Source organism: Convolutriloba macropyga, chromosome 4 (assembly GCF_964194025.1).
Source record: "Convolutriloba macropyga chromosome 4, txConMacr16.3, whole genome shotgun sequence".
Taxonomy (NCBI): domain Eukaryota; kingdom Metazoa; phylum Xenacoelomorpha; order Acoela; family Convolutidae; genus Convolutriloba; species Convolutriloba macropyga.
Window position 1 is genome coordinate 2,433,140 of NC_134471.1, and position 9,180 is coordinate 2,442,319.

Genomic DNA, 9,180 nt, shown 5'->3' on the forward strand with positions numbered 1-9,180 from the left:
CTATGAAGTGAGCATTTCAAAACTTGAAATTTAAAAAGTATATCATTGGAGAGCTGGTTTCATATAGAATCTAACTAAGTAAGCGGGATTTCGAAAATCGAACGGGAACACATAAAAAAAAGGTTTGCGGGTGGGTGCCCTGGTGCCCTTGGACAGCGGTGCCCTGGTATGCCTCCGAAAAAGGCTTATATCTCAAAAACTACTGAACCAAATTTAAAAAATGATTATGTTTCGGAATCAGCATGAACTGGGGCTTCAACCTGGTGTAAAAAATGTTCAAAAAACAAAGGAATCAAAACTCGATTTTTGCCATTCTGGCTGAATTTGGCTCATTTTGAGTGAAACTTGGGAAATCGAAAAATTGAGCCATGAAACTGTAGCTAAACTTTTTGATCCTTATATATTCGTAAAGAGTATTAAATGAGCAAGAAAATGATATAACATACTTGTAAAATCGATTTGTGACAAAAGAGTTATTAAAGTAAACAACTTTGAAAATTTGAAAATTTCGCAAAAATCGACCCTGATTTCGGCCTCTATATTGCTCTCGCATTCTCTTGTTTGGCATTACTTTAAAAAACAAATTATTTGGTCATTGGAACCGTAAACTCTAGTTTATTATGATACCAAAAACTTGTATGTTATTTGCTTTTAATTGGGAAAATTAAGTCGAAGTTCGACAAAAATAGCTAATTTTTGCCCCTAAATCAACAGTTTTTTGGATTTTTCGGTTAGAAATAAAACAAATCGGAAATACTTCTGTATGTTTTCAAAAAGTACAATATCACAGCAACAAAATGGGCTATTATATATTTTCTAACTCCTCTTTGTCAAAAAGTTATTATGAAACCTTTTTAAAGCAATTTGACATTTTCTTCTTTTACTCAGAGATATCTTTGAAATTTTGTATAAAAATCGAAAGATTGCTAACTACTACTACACAATCTCAGTAGCTACTCTATCACGGCAATAAAATAGAATAATGTAGAGTTTCTATCTCGGCTTCTTCAAAAAGTTATTAACAAAAGTTTTTCAAGAAGGTTGACATTTTCTTCATTTACCTCGAGACATTTTTCAAATTTTTTATTAAAATCAAAATATAGCTAACTATTACTACAGATATTCAAAAAGTGCAATAGCACGGCAAATAAATGGGCCAATGTAGGGTTTGTAACTCGGCTTCTTCAAAAAGTTATTAACAAACGTTTTTCAAGAAGGTGGACATTTTCTTCATTTACCCCGAGAGATTTTCAAAATTTTGTATACAAATCAAATTTTTGCTAATTACTATTACACATATTCAAAAGCTACTCTACTAGGGCAATAAAATGGGTCAATGAAGTGTTTTTAACTTGTCTTCTTCAAAAAGTTATAAACAAACGTTTTTCAAGAAGTTCGAAATTTTCTTCACCTAATTAGAGAGTTCGTTGAAATTTTGTATACAAATTGAGATATTGCTAACTACTACTGAGCAAAATCAAAAACTAAATTATCACAGCAATTATTTGACACCAAAAAGAGCACAATTGGACTAAAATTGACGATTTCGTATCCAAAACAATGTTCGGTGATCGAAAAAGTTAAGCCTCATCGAGCCCGGATAATTTTTTGGAAGTAATTGAAAATTTGTCCAAAATGGTTTGCTCAGTCCATTTTTTTTAATTCATCCCCAATTCTGGCTAAATTGGAGACTGCACACCAAAAATGAGCACAATTGGACTAAAATTGAAAATTTGATCACCAAAACAATGTTCGGTGATAGAAAAAATTCAGATACTTTTTTGGAACTAGGTAAAAACTTGTCCAAATTAGTTCTGTCAGTCCGAAACTTTAATTTTATCACCAATTGTGGCTAAAGTGGAGCATACCCACCAAAAATGAGCACAATTGGACTAAAATTAACGATTTCGTGTGCAAAACAATGTTCGGTGATCGAAAAAGTTAAGCCTCATCGAGCGCGGATACTTTTTTGGAAGTAATTGAAAACTTGTCCAAAATGGTTTGCTCAGTCCATTTTTTTTAATTCATCCCCAACTATGGCTAAATTGGAGACTGCACACCAAAAATGAGCACAATTGGACTAAAATTGACAATTTGGTCACCAAAACAATGTTCGGTGATAGAAAAAATTCAGATACTTTTTTGGAACTAGGTAAAAACTTGTCCAAATTCGTTCGGTCAGTCCAAATTTTCAATTTTATCACCAATTGTGGCTAAAGTGGAGCATACCCACCAAAAATGAGCACAATTGGACTAAAATTAACGATTTCGTGTGCAAAACAATGTTCGGTGATCGAAAAAGTTAAGCCTCATCGAGCCCGGATAATTTTTTGGAAGTAATTGAAAACTTGTCCAAAATGGTTTGCTCAGTCCATTTTTTTAACTCATCCCCAATTATGGCTAAATTGGAGACTGCACATCAAAAATGAGCACAATTGGACTAAAATTGACAATTTGGTCACCAAAACAATGTTCGGTGATAGAAAAAATTCAGATACTTTTTTGGAACTAGGTAAAAACTTGTCCAAATTCGTTCGGTCAGTCCAAATTTTCAATTTTATCACCAATTGTGGCTAAAGTGGAGCATACCCACCAAAAATGAGCACAATTGGACTAAAATTAACGATTTCGTGTGCAAAACAATGTTCGGTGATCGAAAAAGTTAAGCCTCATCGAGCCCGGATAATTTTTTGGAAGTAATTGAAAACTTGTCCAAAATGGTTTGCTCAGTCCATTTTTTTTAATTCATCCCCAATTATGGCTAAATTGGAGACTGCACATCAAAAATGAGCACAATTGGACTAAAATTGACAATTTGGTCACCAAAACAATGTTCGGTGATAGAAAAAATTCAGATACTTTTTTGGAACTAGGTAAAAACTTGTCCAAATTCGTTCGGTCAGTCCGAATTTTTAATTTTATCATCAATTGTGGCTAAAGTGGAGCATACCCACCAAAAATGAGCACAATTGGACTAAAATTAACGATTTCGTGTGCAAAACAATGTTCGGTGATCGAAAAAGTTAAGCCTCATCGAGCGCGGATACTTTTTTGGAAGTAATTGAAAACTTGTCCAAAATGGTTTGCTCAGTCCATTTTTTTTTAATTCATCCCCGATTATGGCTAAATTGGAGACTGCACACCAAAAATAAGCACAATTGGACTAAAATTGACAATTTGGTCACCAAAACAATGTTCGGTGATAGAAAAAATTCAGTTACTTTTTTGGAACTAGGTAAAAACTTGTCCAAATTCGTTCGGTCAGTCCGAATTTTTAATTTTATCACCAATTGTGGCTAAAGTGGAGCATACCCACCAAAAATGAGCACAATTGGACTAAAATTAACGATTTCGTGTGCAAAACAATGTTCGGTGATCGAAAAAGTTAAGCCTCATCGAGCGCGGATACTTTTTTGGAAGTAATTGGAAACTTGTCCAAAATGGTTTGCTCAGTCCATTTTTTTTAATTCATCCCCAATTCTGGCTAAATTGGAGACTGCACACCAAAAATGAGCACAATTGGACTAAAATTGAAAATTTGATCACCAAAACAATGTTCAGTGATAGAAAAAATTCAGATACTTTTTTGGAACTAGGTAAAAACTTGTCCAAATTAGTTCTGTCAGTCCGAAACTTTAATTTTATCACCAATTGTGGCTAAAGTGGAGCATACCCACCAAAAATGAGCACAATTGGACTAAAATTGACGATTTCGTGTGCAAAACAATGTTCGGTGATCGAAAAAGTTAAGCCTCATCGAGCGCGGATACTTTTTTGGAAGTAATTGAAAATTTGTCCAAAATGGTTTGCTAAGTCCTATTTTGTGATAGCCCACTAATAGAAAATTAAAGAAAACTCGAACTTCATGTGAAGTTTGTCTTTTTCTGCAATTGTTTATTAGTCCACTTTAAATTACACTCTAGAAATAAAAAGGGTGTAAAAGTGTAAAAGTAATTGATTATTTTCATAAGGGTGGAAAAAAGGGTGTAATCTTTTATCATTCCACCCTTAATTACACTCTTTCTAGAGTGTAAAAATAGGAGTGTAAAAATAATTGATTCTTTTAATAAGGGTGGAAAAAAGGGTGTAATCTTTTATCATTCCACCCTTAATTACACTCTTTCTAAGAGTGTAAAAAGAGTGTACAAAAAAGTGTAATAACAGTGTAATTTCTTCAAATTCCACTCTTACACTCTTTTCCCCGGTAAATAAGAGTGGAAAATGGATTACACCCTAATCCCCGCTAATTAGGGGTGAAATAGGGGTGAAACCTCCTCCCGGGAAAAAGGAAAACCTGAGTAGGAAAGAAGATAAACTAAGAACTATTTTAATCTCAGGAAAATGTCTTTTCGAAGTAGTTTTTCTTAAAGCCCAACCGCTGTACTTGTAGCTTTTTTGTTATATATTTGATACTGAAGCTCATGATATATTAGGAGTATAACTAAAAACAAACTTGAACTTTTCAAACCAATAAAATAATCAAAAATAACAATTTGAGAAATATGACAAGTTTATTTGTTTTGTGGAAAATTCATGACTGTATTTTTCCACAATTTTTGACAGTAAACTTCCAGTGAAAGAAGCAATAAAATAGTGGGGATTTGCATAATTTCACTTTAATCGCTTAGCTATATGATCTCAAAAGCTCTAAACTGAAGGCTTAGTTTCATTGCATAATTATGTTCTGCTACGATTAAACAGCAATAAATTGTACAGAAATCAAGTTGATTTTTCAAACTTGTTCGAATACACTTTTGATCAAAAGTTTTGATCAATTGGTCAATTGAACAAATCCTTTATTGTTTTCTCTATTAAGACATGTTGTCATCTAACAATAGAAAGAGCTCCAAGCCGAATTTGAGCACTTTATTTTTCTGCTAACAAATTGTTGAGCCAATAATTTTGATGTAAGAAATGATCCGTGTTTTTTTATTTTGGGTCATTAAACTCGAGAAGTAATTGAAAGTTGAAAACAAAGCCGATAAAATCAGCATATCATGCTGTTAATGTAATTACGCATTTTCTCGAGAACAAAAAGCGCTGAAATTGAACAAAATTAATATAAAAATAGAATTCTTTAGTTTTGAATTAAATTGAAAGCGACAGTGCAAACGCAAAGGCAGCTTTGTATGAATTTATTTAATCTCTTTTGAAATTACAAATTGCCCAAACGCAAAGCTATCATTGGAAACTATCAATAAAAGTCAAAACAGCTTTCAGTCCCACTTGGAAAACTGTCAACAGTAGCGGTTAATTCGGTGACCCCCACCCCCCTCCAAACAAAATCAACTTCTTGATTATTTTTGTGCTTTCAGTCACTTTGCTTATATTTCGCTTCTACAAGTTTATTTGGAGTCGGGGTAAAATTTTACAATAAACAGAGTCCTTAGAAAATTAAATAAAACCACTGTATCTGACTATGACTTCGGATTTTAAACAAATTTGCAAGAATAATCGAATCGACGGTTTGAGAATAAGTTCTTGGAAGCCAAGGTTTTGAAAAAATATATAAAAAACAAAGATTCATGAAAGAGGAACAACATCTTCATTTAATACATTTCAATTTAAAACGAAAATGGCCAACTATATGAGTTAAGCCTATTTTATGTTAAATCAGAAATAATTAATTTTGTTTCTATTAAGCTAATTGATTCTGTTAATTGAGTATCGATAACTTTAATCGGTTGTAATTCTTTTTAAGACGCAAGCCACTATATACGAATAAAACAATTGGAAAAATTTCGGGAACGTTTAAATGATTCCTTTTCACCAAATAAGATTTACGTTTTAACACTATTATTTCATAGAACAATAAAAAAGTCCGACAAAATCGACAGTGAATCAAATCAAGAGAAAATCTCTCTTAGTTGTTCATTTTAATGCCGACCCCTCTTGAGGGGGGGGGGGGCAGGGGGGGGAGGAACTATATACTCAAGTGGGCGTTTTTTTGTTCAGTCAATTTTGACCGATCGATATATTCATCGTAGAGAGTTGTGAGTGGTATCATTAAAAATGCAGTCCAGCGTAAAATATGGAATTAAAAGATTTTTTTATTTAGGTTTAAGTTATTGTGAATATTGAGACTGATTTGCGTTATTTTTATTCACATTTTCCGGACGTTTTACCTAAACATTTTGGCGAAATATTTCAAATTTTATCCTTTTTCGTTAAAAGAAAATTGACCGAAATAAGCTTCTTTAGTCAACTTTGATTATATTTTTTGCTAAGTTTTCTCGATGATTAACACGAACGCAGCAATTATTTTTGATTTTTTTAATGACAAATTATCTATATCTATAACATTGGAAACTGGTAAGTGTTCTTAATGGACGAAAAACAATAGCTTTGGTCCGATATTCTACTGTTACTATCCAAAAAAATCGGATTGTAATCAGTCGGTCTTTTTTTAGAAAAAAATTCGATATTTTTTATGTCAATTAAAGAACAGAACAATTAAATCAGAGCTCACTGTTGAAAGAACAGAACAATTTATCAATTAAAGAACAGAACAATTAAATCAGAGCTCACTGTTGATAGGTCCAAATGGCTTCCTAAGCAGTTCCAAATTAATTTATCAAGTTTCTTTACTCGAAAGTTTGGGGTCGTGCTGACTTTTAAAATTGTTTGATTTTTAAGTAAAAATTATCCTATTGAACTTCGCCACTTTTTTAATCTTAATTTGTTAAACTTGTAACTTAGTGTCAGCAAAGAAAGAATGCTTGTGCTTGTTTTTCTTATTCTCTCTACAGAATCAAATTCTAATCATTTTTGAGAACTTACGCGCTAAGTTGTGGCTTTCTAGCTTTGATACTCCTAGACTTCTCGATTTCTTTTTATTTTTAGGCATTAGCCCATTTTTCACGTTCTTTTTCTTGTTTGAAACATTATCACATTAATGAAAGTTTACATCTTACATCATTGGCGTTCGACATAAGGCACAATTAAACATATAAATTTCTTGAAACGAATTGAATATGGTTTTAACGGTTTCATGGTTTTATGGTTTAATTGAATTTTTTACTTTTGTTTTCAACTGTCGTTTTTATTTTGTCTTTTACTTGCATGCAATTTCCTGGATAATGACAGGTCTCATTGGTTTTTTATGGAGGAATAAATGATTTAATGTTCTGATTTGAGTAGATAACTGATGGCTTTCATGGCATTGAAAACAATTGTTTAAAAAAACACTAATTAACTTTGCTTTTTTGTTCTTTTTGGTGCATAATTGTTCCCTAGTCTTGTTAGCTACAGGTCACACACGATAATGTTGGTGTCGTGAAAAGACGAAGATATACAAATTCCGAAGTTTTTAAAGAATTCGTTATGACTTTACTGGCTTCGACACGTGTTTTCCTCCAAAAAATAATTTAGTTTTTGATTTTTTGTCTATACTTGAAGTTATTTGTGTATACAATATACATATTTTGAATAATTACGGGTCTCGAAGGCTTTTTTGGACAAATTAACGAATCTGTTTAAATACTGCATTTTGTAGCCTATGGCTTTCATGACGTTGTTGTTTATGGAAAATACCAAAGAGCCTTTTATCCTTTTCTCTTTTTTTGTCAACTTTTTACATAGTCTCATTAATGAGAGGCCTTACACCTCATTACTGGCATTCGAAGAAGGCGCAACAACAAAAATTTTTTGAGAGCAAAATATGGCTTTACGGCTTCGACAGCGCTTTGTCGCAAGTTTTTAATTGATTTTTGTTTGTTGTCTCTATTTGTTGTTCTTTTTATTACCGCATCAAAAATTAAATAAAGACAAGTCCTAATGCCCTCCTACATAGGCATTGCTGATAATAAAAAATAAAGATGTTTTCAATTGAATTCTATCGGTTTTCTTTAATTTGAAATTAATTGTTTTTAAAAAACTATAAGCGAATTTAGTAATTTTGCTGTTTTTGTTCTTTGTCTAATTGTAACCGAGCATTATTACATTATTATGGACTGTTCCCATATCTTTCTAGCAAAGTACAAGTTTTTTTGTCAGTTTCAGTTTTATCTGACGCTATAAGTTTTTTTAATAAAAAATTGGACATAAATTTTTTCGGATGTATTTAATGTTTGTTGTTGTTGTTCGATGTTGTTGTTCATCTTGCCTCGCTTTCTTAAAAATGGCAGATGTCATCAATTTAATGCACCAATTTTTGCTCCACCGAAGTATTTGCGTTGTAGGCGATATTTTTTTTCAAACACCAATTTTTTGAAAAATACTTGAATCTTTGGGATTTTTATATCTGTTCTTCATTTGGTAGACAATTATGCCAAACAATGTGAAGACAAAAATGTAGATGAGCGAGGTCGGAAGGTTCTGTGCGATCGCACATTACCGAGCTTCCTTGTTCAATAGAGCGAAGTAAAGATCGAAAATCAACCATTTATGTCTTGCAATGCAAATTTGGTTAAATATCTAGATTGCAAACAACGACCAAAACCTATATTTATACAGGTCGACTGAATTCCAGTTACTTTCACAATTTTGAGGGGATTAGCGATTTAGGCAGCAAAAACACAATAAAAAATTAGAGTTATTATTCCTTTTTTTTTCAATCAATAGTGAAAGCTCTGAAACAACAAAATAAGAGATCTTTCATGAGAAATTTCAGGAGTAGTTTAACAATTTGTATATATTGTTCGCATCTGCTCCCCACAGAGTCCTCGTTGAAGTGCGTACAACATTGCTGTCAATTAATATTTCACGCAACTAATAAAAAAAATGAGAAAAGCTGTCATAGGCTCTCAGCAATGGGTAATTGATAAGAAAAGGAATACTAAGCTTAATAAATGTTTATTTTCAACAAACATCATGGCAACTACAAAAAACGAGCACGTATGAAAATCGAGCTAAAGTCTGATCATGGCTGATTATCGCCTGGATGAGTCTGATCATGACCGATTTTAGTCTGGATGGGTCTGATCATTAACGCACACCACGACATGGACTGCCATATTTCTCGAGGTAGAAACGCCCGCAAGCACCAGGCTTTCCACTCAAGGTTCACTAAATGCCGAACAAAATATATTTGGAATAAAACTTAGAAAAAAAACAGAATGGTTTTAAAAACCGCTCAATAAAATATTTTAATAACTAGCTTCAAAGTTCAAACGTGAACAAGAATTTCCTTGCTAACAAAAAAATTTTTTTCACCTAATTTTTCCCGAATCAGTGTTGATG

At 32.4% G+C, this 9,180-nt stretch overlaps 2 protein-coding genes across 3 annotated transcripts in view; both read right to left on the reverse strand.

The window, feature by feature from the left end:
- LOC142337408 (uncharacterized) overlaps positions 1-4,592 on the reverse strand; it is a 130,451-nt gene extending 125,859 nt beyond the window's left edge. The window contains exon 1 of the mRNA XM_075386583.1: positions 4,454-4,592. The gene's annotated coding sequence lies outside the window, so the exon portion shown is untranslated. The remainder of the gene's footprint in view (positions 1-4,453) is intronic.
- Positions 1-9,180, reverse strand: part of LOC142337409 (anaphase-promoting complex subunit 10-like) — a 273,473-nt gene that overhangs the window by 196,990 nt on the left and 67,303 nt on the right. The window lies entirely within an intron of this gene.